Here is an 18,664-nt window from a genome sequence, read left to right as displayed (position 1 = left end):
CTCCACAACTAGACTGAAGAACAAAACGACAGCAACTTGTCTGTTCCCCTTCCCCCAATTCCCCAGCACTGTTCCCATCCCCCAATTCCCCAATACAAATCTTTAAAAAACAAATAAACAAAAAAAAACTACCTCTTTATACGTTGTGTGTCCAAAAACATAAACTAATGATTTTTAATGCATTTAATGATTCTCTTAAATTATGTGTAATAGAAAACAAAAAATGAAGCTACAAACAAAAGAACAAAAGTTACAATAATACTGTAATAATGTGTATGTTGGTTCTCTTGATGACATCTCTTAGGTCCCGTAGGTTCTGCTCACTTTTCTTTAACCTTGGTTCCTTCTGTTCCTCAGATTAGGTAATTTCCATTGTCCTGTCTTCAGATTCACCAATTGTTTCTTCTGCCTGCTCAATTTTGCTTTTGAATCCCTCTAGTGAAATTTTCATTTCAATTATTACTCTTCCACCTCCAGAATTTCTTTTTATGTTTTCTGCTTCTTTATTGATATTTCCATTGTATTAGTACATTATTTTCTTGACTTTACTCACATCAGCCTTTCATTCTCTGATCACCTTTTAGACAGTTATTTAAAAGTCTTTGTTGAGTACATCTGTCTTCTAGTCTTTCTCAAGGACAGTTTCTGTTTTTAGTATATTTTGTAATTTTTGTTGTTGTTATTGTTGAAAACTAGACATTTGGGTTTTATAATATGGCAACTCTAGAAATCAGATTTTTCCTCCCTTCTCCAGCATCTGCTGTATTATTATTATTATTATTATTATTATTATTATTATTATTATTATCACTATCATCATCATCATCATCATCATCATAGGCTGTCTCTGTGCCAGGGGACAGCCTGAGATATAAACTTAAGGTCTTCTCAGGTCTTGTCTGAGTCTGTACCTTCCCTTGAACACATACAGTGACTATCTAAATTCCCTTGTATATGTATTGTTTTTAAATGTCCTAGTCTTTAAATGCCTGGCTCCCAAAAAGGGAAAAAGAGAAAACTTAAGGGAGAAAACATGCACCAAGCCTGGAAGTCACTTCAGCTGGGGGATGGAGAGAGGGTCTTGCAATACCGGCAGTGAGAGTTGCAACAGTGGCTACTTACATCTGTGTCTGCACCTCCACAGTCAGAAACAGTAATTGGGGGTTGGGGCACAGATCCTGATATTTGGAGAACAGATTCCTTATTGCCCACCCTTTTCCCCACAAGCTGTGTACAAGCTGCTCCAAGAACATGTGCACTGCTGCCAAGCTAAGAGCTGAAAGTAACAAACACTAACCATGATTTACTGACCAAGCCTTCTCCTGGAGGAAGTTGCAAGCCTTCTAATAGACTCAAGACTTCCAAAATAGTTGCACCAGACAGATTCTGCCAATAAAATTTTTGCCTCGGTGGGGAGATAGATTCCTGGTACTTCTACTCCACCATCTTCCCCTGAGTTGTATGACCTTGAGACAGTCACTTAAAACCTCTGGCTCTCTATTGCCTTGCCCGTGAAAGTAAGGGGGTTGGACTGAGGGGTTGGGAGCCCATTCCAACTCTAAAAGGCGGGGATTCTATCCCTAGGATAATAGTAACTCCAGTATCATTGGATTATTGAGAAAATGAGATGGGATCAGCCGTAATGCATAAGTATTTGTGTTTTCTCCCCTCTTAATTTTGTTTTTGTTAATATGTTTTCTTTTATTGCCCTCCATCCCAAACTCGCTAGAGGACATCTATGGATGTTTATGCTTTAGTTTCATTTTATTCTTTTACTGATAAAGCTGTACCCACCCCCACTCTCAACCCATGTGTCTTGCGTGGGGTTAACCTCACTCATAGGATGGACTCTGATTAGCCTAAGCCAGTCAGCACATCCCAACGCTCTGTGCTTTCAGTACAGGTGTAGAGTGTATCTCCTAGAGCCAATGACCTTGATCGACTGTGAGGAAGAGAATTTCTCTCTTCTCTGCTAGACTTCAGCCTGACTGGAAAATATCTGGCCACCAGGAAGGAGGGCCTGAGAGGTGTCTTGCATGAGGAATAGATGCTAAAAAATGAAGAAAGAAAAAGTGTCATCATGTGGGCCCCGGGGTCAACCTGTTCCTGAAGGCCGCCCTGTTTCTGAGTTTCCCTGGTTTGTATAAACCTGTAAATCTCTTCTGAGCACAAGCCAGGTTGACCTGAGGTTCCTGACACAGGAGATAAAGCCTAATGGCTGCCTCCCTTTCAGCATCTAAGGCTCCAAGCTGAGACGAGTATAAATCTGCTATTTCAGCTTCTCCCCCAAGGGCGTGAGTCAGGTTCATCTCCGGCTGCCCCTTCTCTCCATCTTCTTCCCTCCCACAGAGGAAGCTGCAGAAACCACCCTATAATGGCATCTCCAAGGGCGAGGGCGCATTATCCTCAGTCACTAATGAAGTGAGCAGCCCTGTCCCTGCTAGACCCGGCATCACGCAGTGACTGTGAGCACTGCTGACTCAGCACTGTGGGTCCCGGATGTTGACTTATCTCTGAGGGAGGGTTTGAGCTGAAAGGCCACTGGTCAGATGGAAGGCAAAGAATTGGGATGTGAGGGCAGTGTGGGGGATGGGGAACCACACAGAACAATAAACAGCCAAGACCTGACCTGCTGGGTCTGCAGGGGGCCTGCCCCACTTTGGACTTTGTGGCAATGACAAGAGAGCTTGTTATCCAAACTGATTAGTGGAGGTTGAAAGGCTTCAGATAAAAATTTCAGTGATTGGACCGATGGACTCAGGCAAATATGTTCACAATCAGATAATGGTTTGGGTAAAAGCAATGCGGTCATGAAATTTTAATTCAGCTCATGTTTGCATTGAGTATTGAGTGTGGGATTGGGGCCTACTGATGGCCCGGGCCTGTTTCTGAAAGGGAAGCTGTGTGGGAAACTAGAGACGCCCTCAGTACTGAGGGGATCAAGATGGCCTTCCTCCTTGCCAGCCCTGAGTGGGTGGCCCCTTGTCTCAAAGAAGCTGGCTTTCCTGTTTCCTGCCCTGGTTGGCTGGCAGGAAGTGAGCAAATGGAAGGAGGGAATGGAAGACAGCCAAAGAAAAACTTGTAAGGTTGGAAGTGTGGAAAAACCATGGAATTTGGAGTCCAGCAGAATTACCTATGAATCCAGATTCTATAATTTACCAGCCGTATGATCTTGGGCAAGCCACTTTACTTCTTTGGACATTAGTTTTCTCATCTAGAAAACAGGGACTGCAATTCACATTCACTTAATAATTGCTAATTATTTTTTTCCTACATATCTCTCCTTTGTTCAGCCCAAAGCCTATTAAGCCTCCCCCATCCCCCAGCTCCTATAGCTTCTTTTTTTTTTTAAAGATTTTATTGGGGAATTGGGGAAGGGGAACAGTGTTGGTGAATTGGGGAAGTGGAACAGACAAGTTATTATCCTTCAGTCTTATTTGTGGAGGGCACAGCTAGCTCAGCTCCAAGTCCAGTCGCCATTAGGCTGCCCATTAGCAGCTCGCACCCACTCAGCTCAAGGTGCCCTGTGACATCTTAGTTACGGGTGGGCATAGCCCATCATCCCATGTGGGAGTCCTACTGGCAACCTTGTTGTTAGGAGCATGTGCTCTCACGAGCTGAGCCATCCTGCCACCTGTTGGCAGCTCAGCAGCAGCTCAGCTCAGGCGCAGCATCACTGGCCCAAGTGGGAATCAAACCGGTGACCCTGTTGCTCAGAGCTCGTGCTCTTAACCAACTGAGCCACTCGGCCAGCCAGCCCATAGCTTCTTAACACGATGGAAGTGGATGTCTCATGGCAGCTGGTCAAATCGATCTTCTTCTTTGGGAATCTTCAGTTAAGGACAAAGAGACAAAATCAATTAGTTTAAATCGAATCTGGAAAATCAGCTCAGAGGTAGAGGCTACCATTTTGGAGTGGCCATGGTGGGTCTCAAGTAAGCAGATAAGCCCGTCTGCAGGGAGAAGGAAGAAAATGAACAACGGAATAATGGGCCTCCTTATCCTATACCTTCTCTCTACTTGAGTGTCTATACATGAATTTGTGTAACAGTTATGGTTCTTTTCTATTACATATTATACATATTTTATTATCACTTATATTCTTTTCTATTTCACAGGTCAGAGACTATCGTAAGCATGAAAGGAATTCATTGGCTCTCAATAAAACCTTAAGGGTTAAACTTGGTTTCGGTCTTGGCTTCATGGGGGCCCCAGTGATGTCATCAAGGCCTGTGTTTTCTTCCTCTCTTCTCCACAGGCTGCCTTCATTCTTAGGCTACGTGTGGCCTATCGGCAACAACTCAGACTACAGATTTCCAGGCTCAAATTTACTGGTAAAGAATTGCAAGAGTTCTTTCTCAGACGTCCCAGCAAAGGTCTCATGTCATTTTATTGGCTCTAGTTCGTTCACACATCTGTGCCAATTACTGGGCTGGAAGGGTGAGCCAACATGGATTCCTCGAAGCTTATGTCACACGGCCCACCCCTGAGGTGCGGGTCCAGCCTCCCCCGTGGACTGTGACTAGGGTGCCCCAAAACAAAAGTTGGCTTTGTTGCTAGAAGGATGGAGAAATGCAGCCAGCCAACCCTGATTCCCCTCAGGAGAATTCTGAGGGTTAAATGGGCTAATTAAGAACATTCGTATAATCAGCAACCATAAATGCTGATTTCACCTCCTCCGTTCCCCTAAGTTAGCAGCCTTTTAAAACCGTTCACTTAGGCTAGGATCTCACCTCCTTCCGTAGGCCACTCTCCTCCCTGCCTTTTGCACAGACCTCGCCCTTGACATACCCTGGCTGGAGCACCTTTCCTGCGCCATTTTCTTCCCCAAGCCTGAAATCAGGGGTGAACTCAATGCTCAACTCCTCCCTGAGACCTTCCCAGAACCATCTGACCAATACAAGAGGACTTCATTCTTTCATTATTGTAAGATTTTATATTAAACACTTGGCTTGAAATCCTGGTAACTGTAACCAGGAGGCAGTGCCTGTTGATGAGCTTGAGGCTGGTGCCACAGAGGTGATGGGTGGGCAACGGCAGCTGCAGGCTATGGAAAGACAACATCATGGTGACCTTGTGGCCTTTGTGATACAGCCAGCTCCAGCCTAACCTGGGCACTGCCAGGCCCACAAAAAAACGAGCAGCAGGGGACACTGCTGAGCTTTGGGACAGCTCTTGGGAAGTCTTCCCTGGATGTGGCCTGGAGCTGCCAGGCCTGACCTGGGCCTGATTGCCTTGGATGGTCCATCTCCAACCAGGGTTTGGTCTCCCCAGAGCTCAGGTGCTCAGGCCCTTCTGAACTATATCGGGAAAGGATTCTCCAGCCCAAGCATCATGCCCTACTCTGGATCTTTGGATAGAATTGTCTCTTGGCCCAGCTTCACGGGCCCGACCCTTACTAAGACCAGCCCTAGAACTGGGCCCAGCCGGGGCTATTCCACCTCACCCCTAGGGAAGAGATCAAGGAACAAGGACAGGGAAAATCTCATTTCACCTAAACACTCCCCCTAGAGCAGGGCCTGGTGGACAATGGGGTGCATGGGCTGCCCACGTGACAGCAGAGCCCAGCGTCAGGGGTGCAGACTGCTTGGCTCTGCACCTCACTTTGCCACTTACTAGATGTGAAGCTTAAGTCATCCTTTCTGAATCCTAGTTTCCTTACCAGTAAGTAATAGATACTATTTCTCGTCTTTGGAACTTAAGTTTTCCCCTCTATAAACTCGAACATTTATTTATATGTTCAGTTACTTCTAAGTTCACCAAGGTCAGAGACTGTTTCCCCAGTGCTCAGCTCACAGTAGAACCTTCATGCATTTATTAAATAATCATGTGGACAAGACCTCTCTGTCGCTATCTGCCACCTCAGTCCCCCGGATCAGAACTGCACCTGCATGAGACCCCAGGATGGGTGCACCCAACTCTCAGAAGTCCTGGGGTCTCAGCCTCCCCTCCCAGCTCTTCTTCCATTACACTCATTCTGCAGGTCTTGTGTCCATCACTCCATCTCACCCTCAGCCTTCTCCTCTGAAAACTGGCACAGTCCCACCTGTTTTCCCTGGAGTGAGATTAAATTTAAGTGGGATCATGGGTCCAACGCATCAGCTCCTGGGAGAAGCTCCATAAATGGGGCTCTGTCTTCTCTCTCTGGTCCCGGCTCAGGTCTCTGTGTGTCACCCAGGACAGGGAATATAAGGGCAGCTTGCGCCTGGCCACTGGCAGGGTCTGGTATTCACCATGCAACCCACTGTCGGTGGGGGGCCCGGGCCCCGATCACCAGCTGAAACCATTCGGATCCACTCCTCACTATACAACCTGGCCGGTCATTCTGGCACTGCAGCCCTTTCCGAAGCCCTGCCTGCTCTCCCAGAGCCCTTGTCTGCCTCCCCTGGCCATCCCTTCCCTGTGAGAAAGTCTCCCCTCCTGTAATGTCCAGAGTCTCTGGGGCTTGTGCTTCAGCTGATGGGGCCTGTGAGAGAGGAGGCAGAGGATGGGAGAGGGGAGGCCGGTAAGGTTGAGGAGAGAGTAGGACACCTCCCCTCTCTCCTCTTTAGGGCAAAGCCATCACCACCCACCCCCAGAGAGGGGAGAAGAATGATTCAGACACTCTCTCCAGTAGGGGCAGAGCTGGGGTGGAGAATGGAGCAGAAACATGCCGCCTCACACAGCAGAAAAAATGACCCAAGATGCGTTCAGCGGCACACGGAGTCCCTCGCCTCACCCTCCCGATCAATGCATAACAGACCTTTATTTCCTTTGTAGTTCATGCCTCGAGTGGATTGTTATTCTCTTGATAAGAGGGTAATCCATTTTAGGTTCTTTGATGGTTATTTTATTTCTCCCAAGTATATTCTACATGAGAAGATCAATTCCAAGAAATTAGATCCATTAATAAGTGCTAAGCGGTCAGTGGTTAGAGGCGGGGCCTTTAGACAAAGACCAGAAGGAGATGAACTGGGCTTCTCTGCAGGGAACCCTGGAGCAGAATTCACATCAGTCGTTAGGAGTCTTCCATACTGAAGTTCAAGTTCATTTTGGAGTCCAACGATGATGACTGAGAACTCATCAGCCAACACATCAGCCCTGTGCAGCAGGCTGAGGAGGCTCTGAGGTCTCAGCCCTAAAAGGTGTGTGTGTGTCTGCTCCCAAAGGCTGTGCATGTGGCGGTGAGCAGCTGCTTGTCCCACGGCCCCTTCAAGTGAACATCAGTCATTCCCCACAGCTTGGGCAGTGGAGAGGGAAGACACCAAAATGCCACCTCAGCACTCTTCTCCACTGTGGACCAGGAGGCAGGGTAGGAGATTCCCATCCATTAGAGACCTTTCTGGAGGCAGATAGGAGCACTGAGAGGGAGGCTAGGACAGGTAGAGAGTGATTCCCTGTGTCCTCATCGCCAGAGGTTACAAGAGGGCAAAGGGGTCAGGTGACCACCTGTAAGATCCCAAATGGGGTCTTCCAGAGAGGCCCTCAGAGCCCAGGGTCCTCCCTGTGGTGGCCTTCGTTAAGGCCAAGCGCTACTTGTTGTGACACGTTAACTGTGATACTCAGATAGAGCCTGAGCAGGGATGCTCTCTGCCCACCCACCCTCCGAGTGATTCAGTTTGCTAAAGCAGTATTTACCCTGGAAATGTAATCATTATTTCTGATAATAATGGAATTCAAAAGCAAGCTGAGTGTCAAGTACTGCACTAAGAGAGACGATCAAGTGAGGTAGGGACCAAATGCGTGGCCTCTGCACTGGGCTCTTTCATGGGCCTGAGAAACGAGGCAACTTTCTGTTTCCATAATTGCAGGATCAAGAAACAGGGACAGGGGCCGGCCGAGCGGCTCAGCTGGTTAAGAGCTCACTCAAGAGTGCGAGCTCTGAGCAACAGGGTCACTGGTTCAATTCCCGGCCCGAGCTGAGCTGCCAACAGGTGGTACGATGGCTCAGCTTAAAAATAAAGAAAGAAAAAAAGAAAGAAACAGGGACGAGGGGACTGGAGGAGAGGGGGCCGCGGTGTACTGGAGTTGGCTCAAACCAGCTCTTGGAGCCGATGTTATATTTTCAGAAATTCTGTCAGTCAGTTGGTTAACACAGCCACAATTAAAAACGAAATTACATCATCTCACAACGAAATAAGTTATATTAAAGACAAAGGCAATAAACATTCAAATCCTAATTACGTTTTTATGTTTTACCATTGTGTAGGCTTTTGAGATTATTTACTCATATTGTAGCTGTATGATGGAAACAATATATGATGGCTCATTGCTCCACATCTCTTCCAAATTTTGAGTTTGATGACATGGCATTGGGAGTTTGACACTCACCATGGTGGGAGTATTTACACCACAGAGATTGGCAAACACCACCAATTGGGGTCAATTCAGAAGACAGAAATCACCAATGTAATTTGAACTGATAAAATTCAATATAAGTAATTATTAAGTAAAAGATGACTGACTACTAAAAGGAGTAAAATAACATTTTTAAACAATATAGACATATAAAATGTAGGGAATAGCAACTGCTACCTCTGGGGCTGAAGCAAAGTGTTCCAGGAGGGAACAGTCTTAGAAGAGGGCCTCATCTTCCAAGGCCAAGATTCAGTCATTGTTGAAAATGGTATGACTGCAGCCCAGTGGATGAAGAAGTTCACCATGGGCTAGAATTGGTCCAGTCAGTTGGCCAAAGCTAGTAGTAGGAAGCTACCCACTGGGTTTTAAGAAAACTCACAGAGGGGCCGGCCGAGTGGCGCGATGGTTAAGAACTCGCCTGGGATGCTAGAGGGCCCCGGTTCGGATCCCACATATGAGGGCCAGTGACACTGCCCTCTGCAGCTAAGGTGCTGAACAACAGCTCAACCTGGAGCTGGGCTGCCGTGAGTCGCCGGCGACGGCGACGGCGACGGCATAGGCTGCAGCCCCTTTGGCAGTGGGTTGCCATGGGCTACCGTGTGTAGCCAGCAGCCAGCGTGAGCGGCCAGCAGCCAGCGTGAGTGGCCAGCAGCCGCAGTGAGCGGCCGTCCAGAAGCCGGCGACTGATCTGCCTCACCAGGGAAGAGCGCAATGACGGTGCCAACTTGGGCCAGTGAAGCAACATCCTCCACAACTAGATTGAAGAACAAAAATGACAGCAACTTGTATGTTCCCCCTTCCCCCCGTTCCCCAGCACTATTCCCATCCCCCCAATTCCCCAATAAAAATCTTTTAGAAAGAAAAAAAAAAAGAAAACTCACAGAAAGGTGGGTCGCAGAGTCACTCTGATGCCACTGGCCATCATTCCATGGGGGGGATGAACCTACATGAGAAATCCCATCTCTTTTGGGTCTCAATTTTTTTTTATTATAGTAAAATACAAGTACACATAAAATTTACCATCGTAACCATTTTTAAGTGTACAGTGCAGTGATATTAAATACATTCATAATGTTGTGCAATCATCACCACCATCCGTCTCCATAGCTCTTTTCATCTTAGAAAGCTGATACCCACTAAACAGTAACTGCTCATTTCTCTCTCTCCCTAACCCCTGGCAACCACCATTCTACCTTCTGTCTCTGTGAATTTGACTACTTCAAGCACTTACATAAGTTGGATTCCTACAGTATTTGTCTTTTTAGGATTGGCTTATCTTACTTAGCATAATGTCCTCAAGGTTCATCCATGTTGTAGCATATGTAAGAAATTGCCTACCCTTTTAAGGATAAATAATATTCCACTATTTGTGCCAGTACCACCATTTTGATAATGGTAGCTTTGTAGTTTGTTTTTTTTTTAAATTAAAGTTTATTGGGGTTACAATTGTTAGCAAAGTTACATAGATTTCAGGTGTTTAAAACAGAATATATGAGTCCTCCATCTTTGTTCTTCTTTTTCAAGATTATTTTAGCTATTTATAGTTATAAATTTTCCTCTTAGCACCACTTTCACTGGTCCCATAAGTTTGAGTATATTGTGTTTCCGTTTTCTTTCATCTCTAAGTATTTTCTAATTTTCCTTGTGATTTTTTTCCTTGGATTCATTGATTGTTTAACAGTGCATTCTTTAATTACCACAAATTTGTGAATTTTCCAGTTTTACTTCTATTATTGATTTCTAACTTCATGAGTTGCAGTTAGAGAATATTCTTTGTATGATATGTCTTTTTAAATCTATTGAGGCTTAATTTGTGGCCTAACGTATGATCTGTCCTGGAAAATATTCCAGGTGCACTTGAGAAGTATGTATATGCTATTGTTGTTGGGTAGAGTGCTTCATACTTGTATATGTCTATTAAATCTAGTTGATCTATTGTGTTGTTTGAGTTCTCTATTTCCTTACTTATCTTCTGTCTGGTTGTTCTATCCATTATTGAAAATGGGGTATTGAAGTCTCCAACTATTATTGTAGAACTATTTCTTCCTTCAATTCTGTCAGTTTTTGCTTCATATACAGTAAGTCCTCATTTAATGTCATTGATAGGCTCTTGGTGACTGTGATTTTAAGCAAAATGACATATAATAAAACCAAGTTTACCATAGGCTAATTGATATAAATAAGAGTTAATTCCCTATGGCATATTTCTGGTCACACACAAAAAAATAATTAAACTTGTAAATAAAGACCTGAAACACTTCTAAATTAAACAGTGAAATAAATGTGAGATATACATACATTTAAGAATGATTAATAAAAACAAGTAAAATAATTATTTTCCACCCCACTTATTCCAGTTCAAGGTCATGGGGAGCCAGTAGCTCAAAGTGCAAGGCAGAACCAACCCTGGACAGGATGCCATTTCATAGCAAGGTGCATTCATATACACACCCATGTTCACTCAGACTGGGACAATTTAGACACGCCAATTAGCCTAACGTGCACATCTTTGGAATGTGGAAGGAGAATGGACTACCCAGGGAAAACCCATGCAGACATGGGGAGAATGGTCAAACTCCACACAGAGAGTAGCCCTAGCTAGGAACCAGTTTTTTTCCCCATTAACATTATAAGGACATTTTATATATATATAAAACGTTGAATAAAACAATGTTATTCAAGGACCTACTGTATTTTGATGGTCCGCCATTAGATGCATTAAATGTTTATGATGATTATACCTTCTTGCTATATTAAACACTCTATTAATATATAATGTCCTTGTTTGTGTCTTGTAACCTTTTTTTATTTAAAGCCCATTTGGTTTGATATAAGTACACCCACCGCTGTTCTCTTTTGGTTACTATCGGCATGGAATATCTTTTTCCATCCTCTCACTTTCAATCCATCCTCTTTTACAAGACTTGCAATGTCTCCCCAGCACCCCCTACTGACAAGGTCTGACATTGCACCAACTGGTATAGGAGAACCGTTTACAGGGTCCAACTTCAGGATCACAATGCAGAGCAAAAAAGAGTGAAATTTGAGCTAAGAAGCAATAAATTCATAATGTGCACACTCCCCTAATTTTCAGAGCATTAATAGAGATGTCTTTTCTATAGATGCTGAGTTCTGGAAGTGGGCAAATGTCCAAGGCCTCATTTGATATTGAATCTGCTAAATAAAAATAAAACATCAATAGTAAAACCATCAGCTTTCAGGTAGGCCTGTGTGTCATGTGTTACATATATTATTTCATTTGATTCTCGCAATAATCCAATGAGATAGATAGCATTATTTCCCCCATTTTACAAATGAGGAAACTGGGGGTGAGATAGGTAAATCAGATTGTCCTAAAAACAAAACAAAACACAACAGCTGTCATTCTAATTCAGGTCATCCTGATATTATGACCTTCAGCAAGCAGCATCTAATTACTACTTGTGCACCTGTAAGGATGGGGAGCTTATCATCTCTTAAGGTAGCCCCTACTATCTCTGGAGAGCTTTGACTATTGATACTGTCTTCCTTCAGCCCAGATTAATCATGTACACTCTCTTCTATGTAAAAGCTTTTTGTATTTCAAGATATTTCCTTTGTCTGTATCGGGATTTTTCTTCTCCAGGTCCAACAGCTCTTCTCCCGTTAGCGCTTTGTGTCACACTTTTCTGACCAAGCATGAGTGTTATCTTCCCTTGTATTGGGTTGTTGGAAAATTCATGACGTATTTTTTCTGTGTTTTTCGTTGCAAAAGTGCATCATGACTTTTCCGACAACCCAATAAATACATTGTCGTGCAAAGGTGGAAAACAGGCCGTTTTCCACTGATGACTTTCCCAGGGCAGGGCCCCACTGCCTGCTTCTGCCTGTCCCAAGGATCTAGCAAAGGAAGTCAGATTATTTCACTGAGCCTTGGTTTACCTCTTCTATAATTCTGAGGCAAAAACATATGTCTAAGTGGGTTTCTGGGGGACATTCGATAAAATAACATATGAGAAAGTGTTTGACTCAATACAGATTAAAGGAAACTAGATCAAGTCCATTGATACATGGAGAAAACCTGGGAACTATTCCCAGTCCTACCATGTGGCAAACAAGAACTCTAACTAGAACCTAGGTTTCCTGATACCCAGGCCTGACCTCTCCTCATATATTAGAGGCAAAAACCAGCTCTCGCCTCTCAGATGCAACAGTGAATCGCATCACATGAGGGCGGCCATGTGCCCTTTCTCAAGCATCAAAGAGACCAGAATTAATTAGGAGCAACATGCACAGAGACACCCAGGGTACCAGGATCAGCCCGCTTCCCTCGGCCTTTTTTCTTCTGCTCCCTCCCTGTCTTTGATGATTCTACATCCCACAAAAGCTGAGCACATTGGCAGAGAGTTCTTAGTGGCTGGTGGGGTCCCTCTGAGGACTGTTGTGCGTTCCCTGTAATGACATTCATTAGTCTGTCTGACATCAATACCGTGCTCAGGTTAATATGTTTAATTTAATGAGGCATTTATTTTCAGTTAGAAAACTCCTGAAGAAGCATGTTTCCTCCTGATGAGTTCAGCTGATGAATAGATTAATGTTGGCCTTGAAAGAGTTGATTAAGAAAATGAATTTAACCAACTTCTTCTTCCTCAGATATAGGCTGTGCTTAAATTAAATCATGTGGAGCTGCCTCTTTCTTAGGGGAAGAAACAGGCAGGAAATCCTCACTTGGCTCTCTGATGTGTCCTCCCCCTCCCCCCACCCATACCCCAAAAGCCAAGGATATGAAAGGGCCAAGGACCAGTGTGTAATGAGAGGAAAGAATGTTTGCAATTGAGCAGCCCAAGAGCCCAGAACATGAAAGAGGTCGCGTGCAGTGGCCGAGGCCACAAAGATGTGCTCACACAGCTCGGGGACAGGCTGGCCTGCCTGTGTCACTTCACGGCTGTGTGGGGCTCAGCCTTATAGCACCGGCATCCTGCACCATGCACTTCCACTTGAGTTTCTCTGCTAGTGTCCACTTCTCTGCTGAAATTACCTGTCTGATGTTGCATGTTGTCCTGTCACATATTAATCATAGCTATTTTTGCAGAAAGCTGGACTTCTCGGCCGAGACAATTGAGACTGAGGAAAATTGAATTGTTTTATGCCTGGAAATCGGCACAACTTTCCTTCTGCTAGGCCAGGGGTCGGCAAACTGCAGCTCGCGAGCCACATGTGGCTCTTTGGGTACATACGTGTGGCTCCAAAGTAAAATTGAAAATGAAAATAAAACTATCATAGTTTCATTTATAAAATTTTTAAAGGGTATTATTCACATAACGGTGGTTATGTAAAAATATACTGATGGCTCTCGAATAATTTTTAAATTGTTGTGAGGGACAGGATTGGCTCTTCCGTCTCAAAAGTTTGCCGACCCCTGGTCTAGGCTTTTAGTGATGGAGTCAGAGTTAATTTAGTCAGGAGTTGACCTGGGTTCAAGATTCTGTATCGCTATGGTTGCCCTCAGTGCACCACAGCCTTCAAATTCCTTGTGTTTAGGTGGAGAATGGTTTTCCAGAGCTATGTCTGTTTGAAACTACGCTTAGACCTTCCCTTCGCATGGGCCTCAGAGAGTGTCTCTTTGCACCCTCTCTCCCTCTCCTGTTCCTCTCCCAGCATCATTCTGGTCTTACTAGTTATGTGAAGTTCGTTAGCTTGGCAGTGGGGATACTGGGGGCAGGGTTGGGGGTGGGGGGTATTGTCTGCTATTCTGATTAAGCCCCAGTCTTAGGCCCCATTTCCCTACATCTCAGGGTGAAGCCTTCTCAGTTCTCCTGCCCCTCCCCCTGTGTAGTTCTGGCCCAGTGAGTATTTCTGCCCCTGCCCAGGAAGGAGGATTCTCCCCGTCCCTTCCCCCAAATGAACTGGGTTGTCACCAAAGCCGTAAGAGCAGGTGTTCTTGTTCCATTTTCCACTTAGATGAAGGCTTTTGTTTCATAAGACAAACAGGCGAGAAAGGTCTGGGCAGAATTGTTGGCAACTGCCCCATGTCTGAGCCAACGTCAGTGGGCTTCACGCTGCCCAGGCAGCCTCATTCAGCCTCTCCTTCCTCCCAGCAGGCACCTGTCCATCTCCTTCCTCCCAGTAGGCACCTGTCTCTGCACAGATTTGGGCCAGTTGTTGCTCCTTGACCTCAGCTCTTCCGTGTTTGAAAAAAAAAGTCATGAGCTGGAAGTTAATCTGGCTCTTTTCCATTTTAAGGGTGTGCATGTGTCTTTCCAGGTTGAGGGGACCCAAAACTTCAGATGCAGAGCCTCATCTTTATGGCATTTGCAACCAGTGGCTGCAGAAGTCCCACCGCTGAGTCACCTGGATTCCCTTCAGGGCGCCCAGGGTTCCCAGGCCTCCTCCTCAGCAGGCTGTGTCAGAGAGGCCCACAGCAGGAGGCCTGGGTTCAAGTCCCACCTTTGGCCCAGATCCAGCAAATGACCTTGGAGACTCCCTGCCCACCCTGGGCTTCACTTTTCCAGAACCTCCTACAGCTGGACATTCCTCTATGTCTGTGCTGCAGCATACCCTCGCCTGCCTAGAAATAAACACACTCCATCCATTCAAAGAACTTCTCAGAGGCCCCATTGTACACAGGCCCTGTGACTGGTCCTGGGGATACAAGGATGGATGAGGCCCTGTTGATCCCAATGGATGAGGCCCTGTTGATCCCAATGGATGATGCTCTGAGCTCCATGGGGAGGGGAACCATGTGGCGTAATGACCACAACATGGTGGGCAGAAGGCTGAGGCAAGTTCAGCACAGGGCACTGCAGGCTGCAGGACTCTGTCCATTTGGGGGTTGGTTCCGGAGAGCTCCCTAGGGACCTGGGCATACCCTCCCTATGGCTTCAATACCTGCTCTGCAACTTACCATCTGCATGGCCTTGGGCAAGTCATCCCCTCGCTGGGTCTGTTGCCTGGTCTGTCAAATCAAGTCTCAGCTCAAACGCCACCTCCTCCAAGAGGCTCTCCTGGACCCCAACCTATAGTAATCACACAGTCCTGCTTACTTTGTTCTTAACACCTATCACTGTTAGAGATTACATTATATTCTTTATCTATACTTGGTTCTTGTCTATATTCCCCTGATCCCAGCAAATGTGAATCTTTTGTTCGTTCATACAATAAGTATTTATGTCTTAGTCAACGTTCTAGGAGGATGGTACGTAGACGTAAACAAAAAGATCAAAATCATTACCTATATAGAGAGCTTACATTCTTGTGAAGGCAGCCGATAAACTAGGTAAGTAAATAAGATACATAGACGACGTCACATAGTGGTAAGTGAAAGGAGATAAATTAGTCAGAAAGGAGGGGTGCGAAGTAGGTTCAGGAAGTTGGGGTGCAATTTTATATATGGGTGGCCAGGAAGGGCCGCCATGGGAAGCACTCATTTGAGCACAGGCCGGTTAGACTTAAGGCTGTGTGTGAGCCATGAGCGGACCTGGGGAGAGAGTCCGAGGCCACAGAAACACAAGTAAAGAGGTCGGAGGTGAGCACAAGCTCAGCACACTTGAGGGTCAGCAAGGAGGCCCAGGTGGCTGGGGCAGAGTGGGTGGGGCGGGGGGGGGAAAGTCATGGGGGTCCTGGGGGTCAGTGAAGGGCTCTGGCTCTATCCTGAGAAAGGTGGGAGCCATGGAGAGTGTGAGCAGAGGAGAGAAGTAGCTGCACCGGCATTTTTAAAGGCTCTCTTCCTGGTGCTCAGTGAAGAAGGAACCACAAGGGGCAAGAATGGAGTCAGGGAGAGGGATGGGCCGAATCATCCGGGCTGTGGGTGATGGTGGACCCAATGGGAGTGAGATCATGAGGGTTGGAGAGGAGGAATTTTAAAAACACCAACACAGCACTTGGCACACAGTAGGCCCTCAGGAGGTAGCAGCTGTGATGATTGGTATATGGAAGGTGCTGAGAAATCTAAAATGAAATCGCTCAGCTGCCTGCCCTTACCTGAATTCAGACTCTCACAGGAGATTGAAAAGGCGACAAAGAGATTGCAGGGAGAAGTCTCTTGCTTTGGAGAAGAACAAGAGGGCAGGATTATATAAGTGATAAAAGGCTAGCATTTCACTTGTTCGGCACAAGCTTAAATTACACGCATTCAGATATTTGGGGGGAAGGAAACCTTTAAAAACAATTTTCCTTCTCTTGGTGAAAAATATATAGTATATAAAAGGTTGAGGGGCAAAATACGTGTATTGAAGCTTGAATTTTCCCAAATCAAACCCTTTCTTTTTGTAATGTGTTCATTTGATGGGCCTTTTAACTTGATGTAATGCCACATTCACACAGGGGACAGGTCACGTGTTTTCTTTTGGTGTGAAACTAACAGCTACTTCAGGTTTTCAAAAATGTGCCTTTTAAGCAGGGGAGGTAATTCTAAGAAAACAAACCAAAGAAGTAGCCCCAGGGCAAATTAGCCTCAGGTTGCGGAAAGCCAGGTTTCATGCTGTTAGCTTTTGATCCTGGTGAGAGGAACTAGCAAGGAGCCTTCTCAGTCCTCTCAGCTTAGAAGTTCGGTATCTCCATAAATTTCAACTCGACCTACAAGGCAGACCTGTTCCTTTAAGATATGCCTTGTTACCCTCAGCTTCTATGCCCCACCCACTACTCCTGGTCCTACTCCGTCAGGGCAGACCTGACTTCTAGGGGCCAGCTCCTGTGTTCCACTGAGCCTTCTAAGCCCACTCTGACCTATGGGGCAGGGCAGAGCGGCCAGAGAATTAACCCCTCTGGCAACAGCCAGGGACCCAAGGTCTCTGGGCTCTCAGGTGGGATCACTCTGAGGCATGCCTGCTGGGTCCCAGAGTTTCCCCAGCAGAGTTAAGCCCCGTCTACCCACAGGCTGGGAGAGGTTGACAGGTCAAACCAGGCCCAGGGGACATCACCCATGGTGGTCTGAGGATGACTCTTCAGAACAGAAAGACAGGATGAGGCCGGAAAGAGTCAGCAGCAAGATGGTGGGGTGGAGGGGTGGAGGGGCCTACACTGAAGCCCCAGAGGGGAGACAAGACTCAGACAACAAACAGAGCGAAGAAGGCCTGAGAGAGACAAGGGGAAGGGGAGCCATGGGGAGGGTGAGTGGCTCAAGGGCGAGTCTGTGGGCAAAGGGAGACCCCACGCCACGCGCATTGACCCAGTCACTTTAGAAAGTGTCAGCACCACTCGAGCTGAACTTGTGCTAACCTTTTACCCAGCGACTCTACGCCTGGATCTGTGCCCCATGAGGATGCACTCATATGGTCACCAGAAGAAGGTTCATAACAACATTATCCACAACAGCTGCAAAAAGGGAGAGAACCCAAATCCCATCTAGAGTTGATGGATAGATAAATGGTTGCATATTCATACAAGGGAACACCAGCCATTGATAAGAACAAACATGCACAGTTTAATGCAGTTGCTTGGATAAATCTCCAGTGTCACACAAAGGAAGCTGCATGCGTGGGAGCACAGACAGTATGAATCCATTTACCTGAAGCTCTAGAGCAGCGGTTCTCAACCTTCCTAATGCCGCGACCCCTTAATACAGTTCCTCATGTTGTGGTGACCCTCAACCATAAAATTATTTTCATTGCTACTCTCTAACTGTAATTTTGCTACTGTTATGAATCGTAATGTAAGTATCTTTTTGTTTTCCGATGGTCTTAGGCGACCCCTGTGAAAGGGTCGTTCAACCCCCAAAGGGGTCGCGACCCACAGGTTGAGAACCGCTGCTCTAGAGAAACACAGGTAATCCACATTGTGAGAAGTCAGGACAGCAGTGACAGGGAGAGGTCACAGAGGGGCTTCTGGGGGGCCGGTGCGGTTGTTTGCACAAATTCTTCAGCTATACACTTGTGATTTGTGTGCTTTTCCTGTCACATACTATGTTATACTGTCATTAAAATTTCCTTAAAAGACCCTGGAACTTTCTTGTGCTGGAGGGACAGCTACGGGATCACATTGGACCAAATGTACCAATATATATTGTTTATTAACAAGTGGCACATGCGTGTTGAATGAATGAATGAGTGAATGAATGAATGATTGAATAAGCAAGTGCATAAACACATAAACAAATGAACAAAGAAATAATGACTAAATGCATGCAGGAGGTGATGAATGTGTGAATATATTTATGAGTGAATAAATGAATTAATGAAATAAAGGATAAATTAATGAAGAAATCACTGATAGCTGCATATAGAGTGGGTGCACAATTGGACAACCAAAGAAAGAATGAAAGGCTGAATGAAAGGGCAAACAATGGAAATAAGAATGAATGAAACAAAGAACGAAGGACAGAATAAATCAATGCCTAACTGTGTGTGAAAAA

The sequence above is a fragment of the Hipposideros armiger genome, unplaced genomic scaffold (assembly GCF_001890085.2).
Source record: "Hipposideros armiger isolate ML-2016 unplaced genomic scaffold, ASM189008v1 scaffold_10, whole genome shotgun sequence".
Taxonomy (NCBI): Eukaryota; Metazoa; Chordata; class Mammalia; order Chiroptera; family Hipposideridae; genus Hipposideros; species Hipposideros armiger.
Note: the sequence above shows the minus strand (reverse complement) of the source record.